The following is a 12,564-nucleotide window of genomic DNA, read 5'->3' on the forward strand; positions in this document are numbered from 1 at the left end:
TCATGTCCTTTGCAGGGACCTGGATGAAACTGGAAACCATCATTCCAAGCAAACTGACACAAGAAAAGAAAACCAAACACTGCATGTTCTCACTCATAAGTGGGTGTTGAACAATGAGAACACATGGACACAGGGAGGGGAACATCACACACTGGGACCTGTCGAGGGATGGGGGGGTAGGGGAGGGATAGCAGAAGATGGGGGGATTAGGGAGGGATAACATTAGGAGCATTAGGAGTAATACCTAATGTAGATGACAGAGTGATAGATGCAGCAAACCACCATGGCACATGTATATCTATGTAACAAACCTGCACGTTCTGCATGTGTACCCCAGAACTTAAAGTATAATAAATACATTTTTTTTAAAAAAAAGATCACAGAGTGAGTGAATTCAGTTCCAAGGCCAGAGAAGGATGCACTCACAGGAACTGAAGAGCCTAGAACTCTAAAACTTGAGGCACTACATCAGTATTTATGTGTTCTCTATATTAGCACTTAAAAAAATGTTTGTTGCAATGTAATTCCATGTTCCACATCCACTCGTTAGTACTTTCATCAGCCTGCAGTAGGTCTGTTCATGACTAACCCACAGATCAGAGTGGCCAGGTGGAAGGCATGCTTCCTCTTTCACATCCTCCTCAATAACCTGTATGAGTGATACCCATAGATAACAAGTCACCACACTCTGAGAAATCAATTGTCCTTTTTTTTTTTTTGAGATGGAGTTTTGCTCTTGTGTTCAGGCTGGAGTGCAGTAGTGCGATTGTGGCTCACTGCAACCTCCACCTCCAGGGTTCAAGCAATTCTTGTGCCTCAACCTCTTCGCCCTCCCAAATAGCTGTGACTACAGGCATGCACCATCACGCTCAACTAAATATTTGTATTTTTAGTAGAGACAGGGTTTCACCATGTTGGCCAGGCTGGTCTTGAATTCCTCACCTCAGGTGATCCATCCACCTTGGCCTTCAATCCCAGATTCTGAACACTTTAGTCTTTTCCTTTACATTTCCAGTGCAATCACCCAGGCCTAACACATTTTTACATTGTATTTTGATTATTTAAAATGCTTCTTACTGTACTTTTTCCTTCTGTGGTACTTGTGAGAGAATTCCATCTGTCTACTTTTTCTAATGATGGGTAGTATTCTGCTTTTGTTACCACAACTCCAAAAGTCATTAATTTTAAGTAGGGATTTGGGTTTAACTTTCCTTAGATAGCAAGCAGAAAATGAGTGCAATTCACCAATAGGAAATAAACATTTCTTTGCATTATCCAGTGATATGTCCAAGGTCTGGTACTGCTCAGAATCAATGATTTAGATGAAATCATTAACGTTGAAAGTTTGGAGAAGCCGCAAATGTATCATAACAGGTTGCCAATAAATGAGATCCAGCTACAAGATTTAAAAGGTTAGAACACTTTGTATTAATTGAAATCAACAAGATGATATTAAAAAGAGAAAAGTCAGATGTTCTTTTCTATGTTACAGAAAATACAGATGATCTGAATCAGGCAGTGTCTTTAAATTCCTTTAAGATACAAGTTTCTGAGATTAGAAAGTTATTCTGAACTAAATTTGTCCTTTGTGAAAATTATAAATCTACTAGTAATTCCTCTGGATTCTCATGTTTTAAACTTTCCAAAGATGGGGATAAATGCAGATAGGCTTGGGTGATCTTGGTTAGCAGTAGCTAAATAAAAAAAGCTTTCTCTCAGTTGGAGTTATTATTTTTATTGCCCATATTCTCAAGATTCTACCTGTGTTCTAAGCTTTATAAAAAATTTCTCATGTGTTGGAAGTGTTTATTCATGTGTTTGCCTCTCAAACTAGAGTCTTAGCCTGTTCATTTGTGGAAGGTAGATAATATGTCTCATTTATCTCAGTTCTGGGAAGATATTTATGATTAATTCATTTTTTAAAAATAGGCAAAGCATTATTCGGGTCTACAGGTGATGAATTGTTTCAGTTTTTATATATCTGAAAACATTTATACTTGCCTTCAGTTTTGAAGCATAATTTTGCTGGACATGATATGATATAATATTCTAGGCTGATTTATTTTCAGTTCTTTAAAGATGTTCTTCTGTCTTTTGACTTGCATCCTTTAAGGCAAGAAGTTCGCTGCCATTCTCTACTTTGTTCCTTTGTATGCAATGGGTATTTTCTGGCTGCTTTTAAAATTTTTCTTTTAATCACTAATTTTAAGCAATATGACAAAAAAGTGTTGTGGTGTAGCTTTATTCATGTCTATTGTATCATAGTCACTGCATTTTTCATTTCTAGAAGTTCAGTTTGGGTCTTTTAAATATTTTTCTTATCTCTTCTTAATACACTCATTGTTTTTCTACCTTTTTGAATAGATGGAATATAGTTATCATAAATGTGCTTCGTTTCTATTTATGATCTTTTTCAGCATTATGGGCTGTACTTTTCTACTTATTTAAATGCCTGATAATTTTTTTATTGTGGTAAGAAACATGTCTCATAAAAATTTGCCATTTTACTCATTTTAAGTGACAATTCAATTGTGTTACGTATATTTATATTGCTGTGGAACAGATTTCCAGAACTTTTTAATCTTACGGAACTGAAAGTCAATATCCATTAGACAGCAGCGCTCTTTTGTTCTGTCTCCCCCAATCCCTGGTAACCACTACTGGTTACCTTCTACATATAAGCATATACCTACTTTAGATACTCATATAAGTGGAATTATACAGTATTTGTCTTTTTGTTACTGGCTTATTTTATGTATGTAATGTCCTCAAAATTCATCCATGTTGTAGTCTGTGTCAGGATCTCCTTGCTTGTTAAAGCTGTGTGGTATTCCATTGTATGTATGTACTACATTTTGTTTATTCATTTATCATTTGATGGACATTTGAGTTGCTTCCACCTTTTAGTTGTTGTGAATAATGCTGTGTTAAACAGGTTTACACACACCCTTTGAGGTACTGCTTTAAATTGTTTTGAATACACACCCAGAAGTGGGATTGCTGATATGGTAGTTCTATTTTTAATTTTTTTAAAAAAAGCTGCCATACTATTTTCCATAGTGGCTGCACCAGTTTTTCAATCTTACCAGCACTGAACAAGGATTCCAATTCTTTTCTAGTTCCTACTTAATATTTGTTATTTTTTTGACGGTAGCCATCCTAATGGGTGTGAGGTAGCATCTCATTGTGAATTTGCTTTGCATATCTGTAATAATTAATGATCGTGACCATCTTTCCATATGCTTGTTGGTCATTTGTATATATATATATATATATATTTTTTTTTTTTTGATACAGCGTCTCACTCTGTCACCCAGGCTGGAGTGCAGTGGCACAGTCTTGGCTTACTGCAACCTGCACTTCTTGAGTTCAAGCAATTCTCCGACCTCAGCCTCCCAAGTAGTTGGGACTATTAGCACACACCACCATGCCCGACTAATTTTTGTATTTTTTGGTAGAGATAAGGTTTCACTTTGTTGGCCAGGCTGGGTCTTGAACTACTGACCTCAAGTGAGGTCAGCTGCCTCGGCCTCCCAAAGTGCTGGGATTATGGGTCTGAGCCACCATGCTTGGCTGGTTATTTGTATATCTTTTTGGAGAAATATCTATTCAAGTCTTTTGCCTATTTCTTAACCAAGTTATTTTATCTTTTGTTATTGAATTGTAGAAGTTCCTTATATATTTTAGATATTAACCCCTTATGAGATATATAACTTGGAAATATATTCTTGCCTTCTGTAGGTTGTCTTTCCACTCTGTTGATTGTGTTCTTGTATAAACAAAAAATTTTAAGTTTGATGTAGTTCCATTTATCTATTTTTGCTTTTGTTGTCTATGCTTTTGGTGTCATACCCAAGAAAGACTGCCAAATACAATGTCATGGACCTAATCATCTATGTTTTCTTTTAAGAGTTTTATAGTTTTGGTTCTTATATTTAGATCTTTAATTCATTTTGAGTTAATTTTTGTATATGGTATTATATAAAGAACCAAGTTTTTTCTTTCACATGTGGATATCTAATTTTCCTTTCACCATTTATTGAAGAGACTGTCCTTTTTCCATTGAGTGATGTTAGCACCTTTCTGGAAGATCACTTGATGATACATGTGAAGATTCATTTTTGGGTTCTCTGTTCTATTCTAGTGGTCCATATGTCTGTGTTTATTCTAGTACCACACTGTTTTGATTACTGTAACTTTGAAATAAGTTTTGAAATCAGGAAGTGTGTGATCTCCAACTTTTTTTTTTTCAAAAATTTTTAGTTATTCAGGCTTTCTCGAGCCTCCATAAATTTTAGGGTGATTTTTTTCTATTTCTGTGAAAAAAATCATTGGGATTTCAGAAAAAATTATATCCAATCTGTAGATAGGTTTGGACAGTATTGACATCTTAACAATATTAAGTCTCCCAATCTACACACATGGAATATCTTCCCATTTATTTGTGTTTTCTTAATTGCATTAAATCGTGTTTTGTTATTTGCAGTATACAAGTTTTTCACCTACTTAGGTTTATTCCTTAGTATTTTATTCTTTGTAATGTTGTTGTAGATATAATTATTTTCTTGATTTTTTTTATGATTGTTCATTGTTAGTGTATAGAAATACAACTGATTTTTGTGTTGATTTTATACCTTTAACTTCACTGAATTTGTTTATTAGTTCTAACAGTTCTTTTTGTTGTAAAATCCTTAGAGTTTTCTGCATTTAAGATCATCTCATCTGTGACCAGAGATAATTTTACTTTTTCCTTTTCAGTTTGGATGTCTTTTATTTCTTTTTCTTGTGCAATTGCTTTGGCTAGGACTTCCAATACTATGTTGTATAGAAGTATGCCTGGAAATTTCTGACTGGATGCTAGTGATTATGAATTTTACTTCTTGGGTGGTAGGAATATTTTTATATTTCTTAAATATTGTTGAGCTGTGTTTTGAAATGCAATTAAGTTATTTGAAAACTGATCATGTCGAGGCTTACTTTGAAACTTTATTATGTTGGCTTAGAGCTATTGTAGTCTAGGGCTAATTTTTCCCCACTGCTGAGGCAGTATCCTACTAAGCACTCTGCCCAGTGCTCCATGTATTACAAAGTTTGTTCTAACTTTATCTGATAGAACATGAGCTATTCCTGGTTCTCAGTGAGCACAGTGATAGTTTCTTGATTTTCTTAGAAGATTTTATACTAGTCTTAGGTTTTACATCTGTTAATAAGTGCTCAGCTAAAGATTCAAGGGAATTCTGCTGATCTCCTATCTGTACTGTGAATTCTAGCTGTCCTGACTTCCCTGAATTCTCAACTCCTTCTCTTCATCTTAGGGAGACAATTGAGTCTATTTGGTTTTCTCCTCCTTGTGTTGGGGCCTGGAAGTTTCCTCTAGCCAGTAAGCTAGTGTAATTGCAGAGCTAATCTTATTTGCTTCCCTTTTCTTAGGAATTAACTATCTAGTGCTGCCTTTGGTCCAAGGTCTGAAAAGTGTTCTTTGTGTTTTATGTAGCTTTTTAGTTGTTTCAGTTGAGTTTTTTCATTTTTTCTGGTCTCTGTTATTCCATCAGGGTTGGAAAAAAAGTTTCTCATTTATCTCTTTATACTCTATACCCCTTAGCAATTTTCATATAAAACAAACACTTGTTGAGATGAATTTTTTAAAGGAATGAAACTTGGACTTAAGATTTCTTGATTGTTAATCGAATGTTATTAAATACTACAAAAGATTAGATTACAAAAATGAGAACAACCCAAGGCAATGTGAGCTCTACAAAGTGAATTATATTGTACACACACACACACACACACACACACACACACCATCTGAAAAAATGGGGCTCATTTTATTCCTTATTGTTCCTTATAGGAGAAGAATCAATGAAAGAACATTATAGAGAGGTAGATTTATGATCAGTATATGGAAGAATTTTTTTGTTATTTAAAAATACCCCCTTCAAAAATGGGAGGAGTAAAAGAATTGCCCCATACTGAAAGTGTTCGAGAAGAAGTTTAGCAGACACTTGTTGAAGAAGTTCTTTGGGAGTGCTGGTGATCATGGTATGCAAGGAAGGAAGGAGAAAGAAGAGCCTTGGTTGGAGTATATGACTGAATTTTTTTTCTTAAGTTTTTGTGATTTTACCACTTGAAAATCTTTAGAAAAGAATAAATGTTACAGTAGTAATATGAATTTTCAAGATAAAGAAATGCACAAACCAAGATACTTCACAATTCAACACCATTTCTACAGGAAATTTTTAACCCAGAATTTAGAGGTAAGCGTATTAGACTAAATATAGCTGCACTTAATTAAAGTCTGGCTTCTATAGTCCATTACATGGAGACCTTGAGCTTTTATTTTGAGGAAATCATGATGTAAAGTTAGATGTTTAATATTTAAGAAGCCTATGTTATGTTTTAAAATTAAATAACCATGAACAATAGATAATCGTCCCATCAAGTAAGAAAATAAAGATTATTTTGTATTGTAATTGTACTCTAGAGCTGTAAAAGATACTTAAGGGAACAAATCCTTGTATGACTCCATTATATTTACATTTTTATATATTATATTTATATATATTTATATATATGGAATCATATAAGGATTTGTGTCCTTACGTACACTTATATATTTCTTTTATATATAAATATATATATGTTTATTTATATATGGAGTTATATATATAAATATATATATTTAATGGTTTCTGAACATCTACATTCAACTTAGCTCTCTCTCCTGGGTTCAGACTCATATATTCAATTGACCCCTGGATAGTGCTACTTGGAGGTCCTACAGATAGCTCACACTCAATATGTTTGAAATGGAGCTCTTCATTTTCCTTTTCTAACTGGCTCCTCCTCTGGCTTTTCATTTCTTAGGTAGTAAATGGCATACTATCAATTCAGTTGCCTAAGCCCAGAGAACTGCTTTTAATCCTTAATTTTTCCCTTTCCCTCACACTTATCTTTAACGAATTATCAAGGTCTCCTAAATTCTTCTCAAATTCCTTTAGTTTTCTCCACTCACATCTACATTTCTGCTACTTTAGTTTAATCTACCTTCAAGTCTTACCTCTTTGTCTACAACTATGCTGTCATTGGTATGTTGGACTCCAGTGAGATTCTTCTCCAATTAATTCTCCAGCCTATGAGAAAATTCCTTTTTAAACGGCTAATCTTATTCAATTACTTCCCTGCTTTAAAGTCAAAGCAAAACATAACCAAACCAAACAAACAAAAAAATCTTCAGCACTTTACCACTAGTCTATTGACTGAAATCCAACTCATGGTTTTCCATCTGAAGCACTGCAGCTTCAATTTTCACTATTGCTACTTCATGCTGCAGGCATACTAAACTTTTAACTCTTTAAACGTGCCATGTTTTCTATTTCGCTTCCCAGCTTTGCCTTATGTCTCAGTCTAACATTTTATCCCACCTTCTCATCCTTCTTGTCTCAGACTCACACATCTCCCTAGAAGGTACCCCTTGCCTAAAATTCAAATGGGTAGCCCATATTTACTTCCATAATGTCTTGTGTAGGTAGGCATTATTGTCTCCACAAAAGAGAAAACAGAAACTCTGCGAGATTGACTTGCCCAATGGCTCACAGCTACAAAGAAGAGGGGCTCATTCCTAAATCCCAAACTTCTAGGGCTTACTTCTTTATAGCATCCTGTAGTATGCTTAGTTTCATCTGGTCAAATACACTCTTAAGTATTACAGAATTATTTACTGTTCCTTGAAATTTCCACATGGGTTCATTCTGCTATTTTTCTACATAGTCTCTGTTTCTAGATTAACTTTGTATTCCTGTATTCCTGGGAAACATTTATTTTCAAGACCTAGTTGTAGAATGTGAAGCATTCTCTGGTCCACCCTCCCTCTTCAGGGTCATTATGAGGTGTTTTGGTACTTAGTTTTTGCCACATTTATGAGGTTAATGCTACCTATTGAAACGTCCTATTATATGTTAGTCTTTCCTGTTAGATAGTAAGCTTATGGAATACAGGTATTTGTCTCCATCACTTCTAGATCCCTGGCACTCAGTACAATGACCTACACATATTAGGTTCTATATATTTTAAACCAAATCATGGAAGCACATGTAAATAATACTCACATGTTCATTTTTCACATTTCTTTTCTCCATGACAGCATGCAAGTTGTTCACTTTGTCATCAGGATAAGGTATGTAACCTACCTGTGTGAAAAAGGGCCTTGCATAACTTTTCAAAGTTTCCAGTTTCAAGACCTTGTTAATATAGCTAGGTATTTATATGTGTGCTAACGGCTGCATGGGAGTTTATATTCAGCATTTTCTATTTTCATATATTCTCAATATGAGATTGTAGGAATTAATGGAGGCTTCTTGTGTTTTTATTACAGACAGATACACACACACACACACAAACACACATACACTTATTCCCAGCCTTTCCAATATTTCCTTCAAGCTGGGGAAGTAAGAGTTGTATGAACAGGGAGGGTGGTGAAGAATGAGGAAAAGCAACCAAGGTTTTGTGGTTGAGTGACATGACAGTAGAACTTCCTCCTCTGTCTGCTCCTCCCAATCTCTAGTCTCTGTCTCCATCCAGGCAATGGGGTGAGAAGAAGCTTCACTGATGGAGGGGCTGCTGTAGGAGCTTTTGTATCAGGTGGAGTGTCCACTCTCTGTGTTGTCTGAACACAGACACACACAACTCCCTCACGCTCCATGGTTTGTGATGTGCTGCAGCAGCTTATCTTTTGCACAAATATAAAATCAAGCAATCATTGTGTGTGGTGGTATGAAGATTTGATGGCTTCCAATCTCCAAGTACAGGCGTCACTCAGGTATAGGACAATGCTGATGCCCGGTAGGTCTAGCTCAGCAAGTGTTAGTTTTCCTCTCCTTTTCCCTTACTTTCTCTCCTTTCTTCCCAATCTGTTGGTTCAATTGTAAATGGGCTATGAAATTCTCAAAATATAAGGAGTAAAGGAGAGAAGAAATACAAGGGAGCATAATAGCTTCATTGTTCACTGGAAGTAGAAAGCATATACTTAAAATGCTGAGGAGTATATTTTGAAATTCTTTACAACGCTTATCATCAAAACTTATAATAGGATTTTTCTTTCTGAAAGCTTGTGAAGCTTTATTGTTCCAGTTTGCTCCCTGTCCTTTGGAAGGTGCTACTCCAAGAGAGGCATCCAAGCTCCCCTTTAGGTCCTGATATGGTTTGGCTGTGTCCCCACTCAAATCTCATCTTGAATTGTAGTTCCTATAATCCCCAAGTGTCGTGAGAGGGACCTGGTGGGAGGTAATTTAATCAAAGGGGGTTTACTCTCATGCTATTCTGATAGTGAGTTCTCATGAGATCGGATGGTTTTATAAAGAGTTTTTGCCTCTTTGGATTGGGACTTCTCCTGCCTACCACTGTGTAAGACATGCCCTTGCTTCTCCTTTGCTTTCTGCCATGATTGTGAAGCCTATCCAGCCAGAGGGAACTGTGAGTCCTTTAAACCTCTTTCCTTTATAAATTACTCAGTTTCAAGTATTTATCAGCAGTGTGAGAACAGACTACCACAGGTCCTAAATCAGTGGTTCTTAAGCCTGACCACACGTTTGAATTACCTGAGGCACTTACTGCAATTATTTTTAAAGTTTCTAAAACACACAGATGCTGGGGTCCCAACTTATAGTTATTAAATCAGTATCTCTAGGGATGAGGGCATGACATTGGTATTAAAACAAAATTCTCTTAAGTTATTACAGCAATGATTGCAAAGTTTATCTAAATAATGTCACTATGATGTTCATGCAATGTCTGATTGGTAGTAATGGTTGTGTAGTAACTTTTAAAAGGACATGAACCAAGGGAAAATTAAATGGACAAAATGTAGAAAGGGTGTATATTATTTTAAAATATTGTTTGTAAACCCTATGACAAAGGAAGGCCCCAATTTATAAATATGATGAATTCCAGCATGAAGAAGAAAACCACTCTTTCTTTTTTTTTTAATGAACCAGATGGAGCAGCATTGGGGAGGTTGCTAATTGGATTCAATGAAAGGCTGAAAAATATGCATTTTCTTTGTTAATTAGAGAAATCAGTCATAGAGTCAACATTTCCAAGAATAAGAAACTAAAAATAATAAAAATATGGCATACTAAATTCAAGGCAGCAGGTTAAGAGGTGTATTTATTGGTATAACTTGAAATGTTAACCCCTTGGAAACAGCAGATATCTCTTTAGTCAGAAATGGAAAAGAGCTATTATCAGATAACAAGGCCAATTCTCCGGGGAGCCTCCTGGATTGTGTCTAGTCCCCAGATAGGGGATAACACACTCCTCCCAGCCTGAAGGCCATCCTCCTAAGTACTCACTTGGCAGGCATCCTGGAAAATGGTAGTGTTGTAAGGGCTAAGTTACTCTTCTCAGAGATCTCTATTAGACATGATAAAGAAAAAAAAGAGCTCAAAGCACAAACTGTATACAATCCAACGTACATTTTAAAAGATGGTACTAGTGAGTATTTTATATAGTGGGTCAGATTTTCATTCTGTGAGATTCAAAAGAAGAAAAGAACTCTTTGACTTGAGAACCTCCCTTATTGTTTTTAGTGATGGCGTTTAGAGACAAGCAATCCAAGAGGCAATGCATTTGAAGATCGTGATTTTATAAGCAATGGAAGTTTCAGGTGTCAGTAACCCATGTTGCACTGGCTTCGGGTGATTGTTGACTGTTATTTCAAAGTACTTGAACACTCTTATTTGTAGAAAATAAATCCAGTATAAACTTTTGCTGAAAACGGAGGTTCCTTTTTCTTAATTGCAGCAAGCAAATGTCTACAATTAATACATTGACAACAAGAGGAAAACATGAAAAAAAACCCTCAGCCTTTTTTCTGGGGCCAAGATGACTGATTTATATCTTCAGAATGACTTGCCAAATAAATATAATTATTAACTTAAAGCTTATTACAATTTCTCAAAAAAGAATTCCAAATTTAAACATTGTCTCAACAATGAAAACCTTGCTAGATCACAGATCTTGATCAATTTATTTTAAACTTTTCTTTTCTTTTTCTTTTTGCATCTTTTTTTTTTCTGCATAGAAACTCCACCACGACTGCCACTTAGAAAAAAAAAAGGTATATTCCCTCAAAGGCTTATTATTTTCCAAATTGGCACTGTTAAGGAAGATTTCAATAATCTTCCAACGGTGTACAAAATGAATTACATTCTTTTTAAGACTAGTTGCTTCTGAAACAAGGTTTATGTATTTTTGTTTTAGAAAGATACTGATCCTCAGTCACAACTATTTATTCACAGAAGAGTAAGTTTTAAAATCTCCCCATTTTATGTGCTCCAACGTTTTAGTAACTTTTAATATTTTTTCTCTTTAACTTTTGCTCAATATATGCCTTAAATTTGATGGCCAAATGCTATTGTTATCTCAAAAGGGCGTGACTGCTGCTTGTTCTTGGGGGCTCTTTTGGTTGTTTTGAGCCATGACTCAGAGCAAGAGGTCACTTGGTGGAGACTATGCTGTCTTCCCTGGTGGGGGTGGTAGGCGCGGAAGCATCTGCTCTGAAGAGCAGGTCCCTCCCTGCCTGCCTGCTGTGTCGGGATTCAGAAATATAGTGGCTGTAACTTACGATCCGACTGGGGATGCCTAGAACTGAACTTCACTCACGATTAGCAGTGGGCCAAGCTTCCTCGTCACAGCCCTGGGTTTTAGTTTGGGTGAGGGTTGTCACTGCATAGCAAGAATCTGAACAATTTGAGAGCCCTGTAAAGGGAAACAGGCCATTTTCTAAAACACAGACATAAATTCCTACCAACAAGGTGATGTACTCTGTAAGATATAGTTCATAACTTTATAACAATATTGCTTTAAGTTTATAACTATTTATTTTACACTTAAGAAGTGATTATTTCAAAATGCACTTTAATTTGTTAATATCATCCTTTGTTTTAGGAAGAATTCAATTTATTTGGCTTAATGGAAATGCAACAAGACAGATAAAATGTAAGCATGAATGAATGAAGAAAAGAAGATGTAATGCACATAGGATAATTATCTATACATAAATTCATGGTAGCACGTAATTGTAAGTAAAATTAGAAAATAACACATATTGTTTGTGAAACAAAAATGATTTAGGACTCTTTTATTATAATGTACTAATATTTAAAAAGAGGTATTACTATTACCATATATTTAATAATAGCATATAAAATTAGAGTGATCTTTGTTTATCTTTCTTTTTGAGGACATGGAGAAAGTCATAGCATAGAGAAAAGATCATATTGGCCTAAGTTTCCCAGATTTTTCTTAAGAGCATGTTAACTACGGTTATGATAAGAAATATTTGAGAGCATGGCACTATTCTATAATATAAATACTTTCAGCATACCTACGTATTTTTCACATTAGAATACATGGAATCAACATTTATGTTGTTTTATACTTCATATTAAATATTATACATATGGACATATTTTAAATAACAAAATTCTATTGGCACCAAAGAACTTAGGGGAAAATGTGACACTAACAGAGAGAAAATGTTTTTGGGAGCACTTTACAAAT

General features: G+C 35.1%; 1 protein-coding gene across 1 annotated transcript in view; it reads left to right on the forward strand.

The window, feature by feature from the left end:
• LOC144581686 (uncharacterized) overlaps window positions 1-12,077 on the forward strand; it is a 153,578-nt gene extending 141,501 nt beyond the window's left edge. Inside the window, exon 6 of the mRNA XM_078366071.1 lies at window positions 11,950-12,077. The gene's annotated coding sequence lies outside the window, so the exon portion shown is untranslated. The remainder of the gene's footprint in view (window positions 1-11,949) is intronic.
• The last annotated feature ends 487 nt before the right edge of the window (window positions 12,078-12,564 follow it).

The sequence above is a fragment of the Callithrix jacchus genome, chromosome 3 (genome assembly GCF_049354715.1).
Source record: "Callithrix jacchus isolate 240 chromosome 3, calJac240_pri, whole genome shotgun sequence".
NCBI classification, from domain to species: Eukaryota; Metazoa; Chordata; class Mammalia; order Primates; family Cebidae; genus Callithrix; species Callithrix jacchus.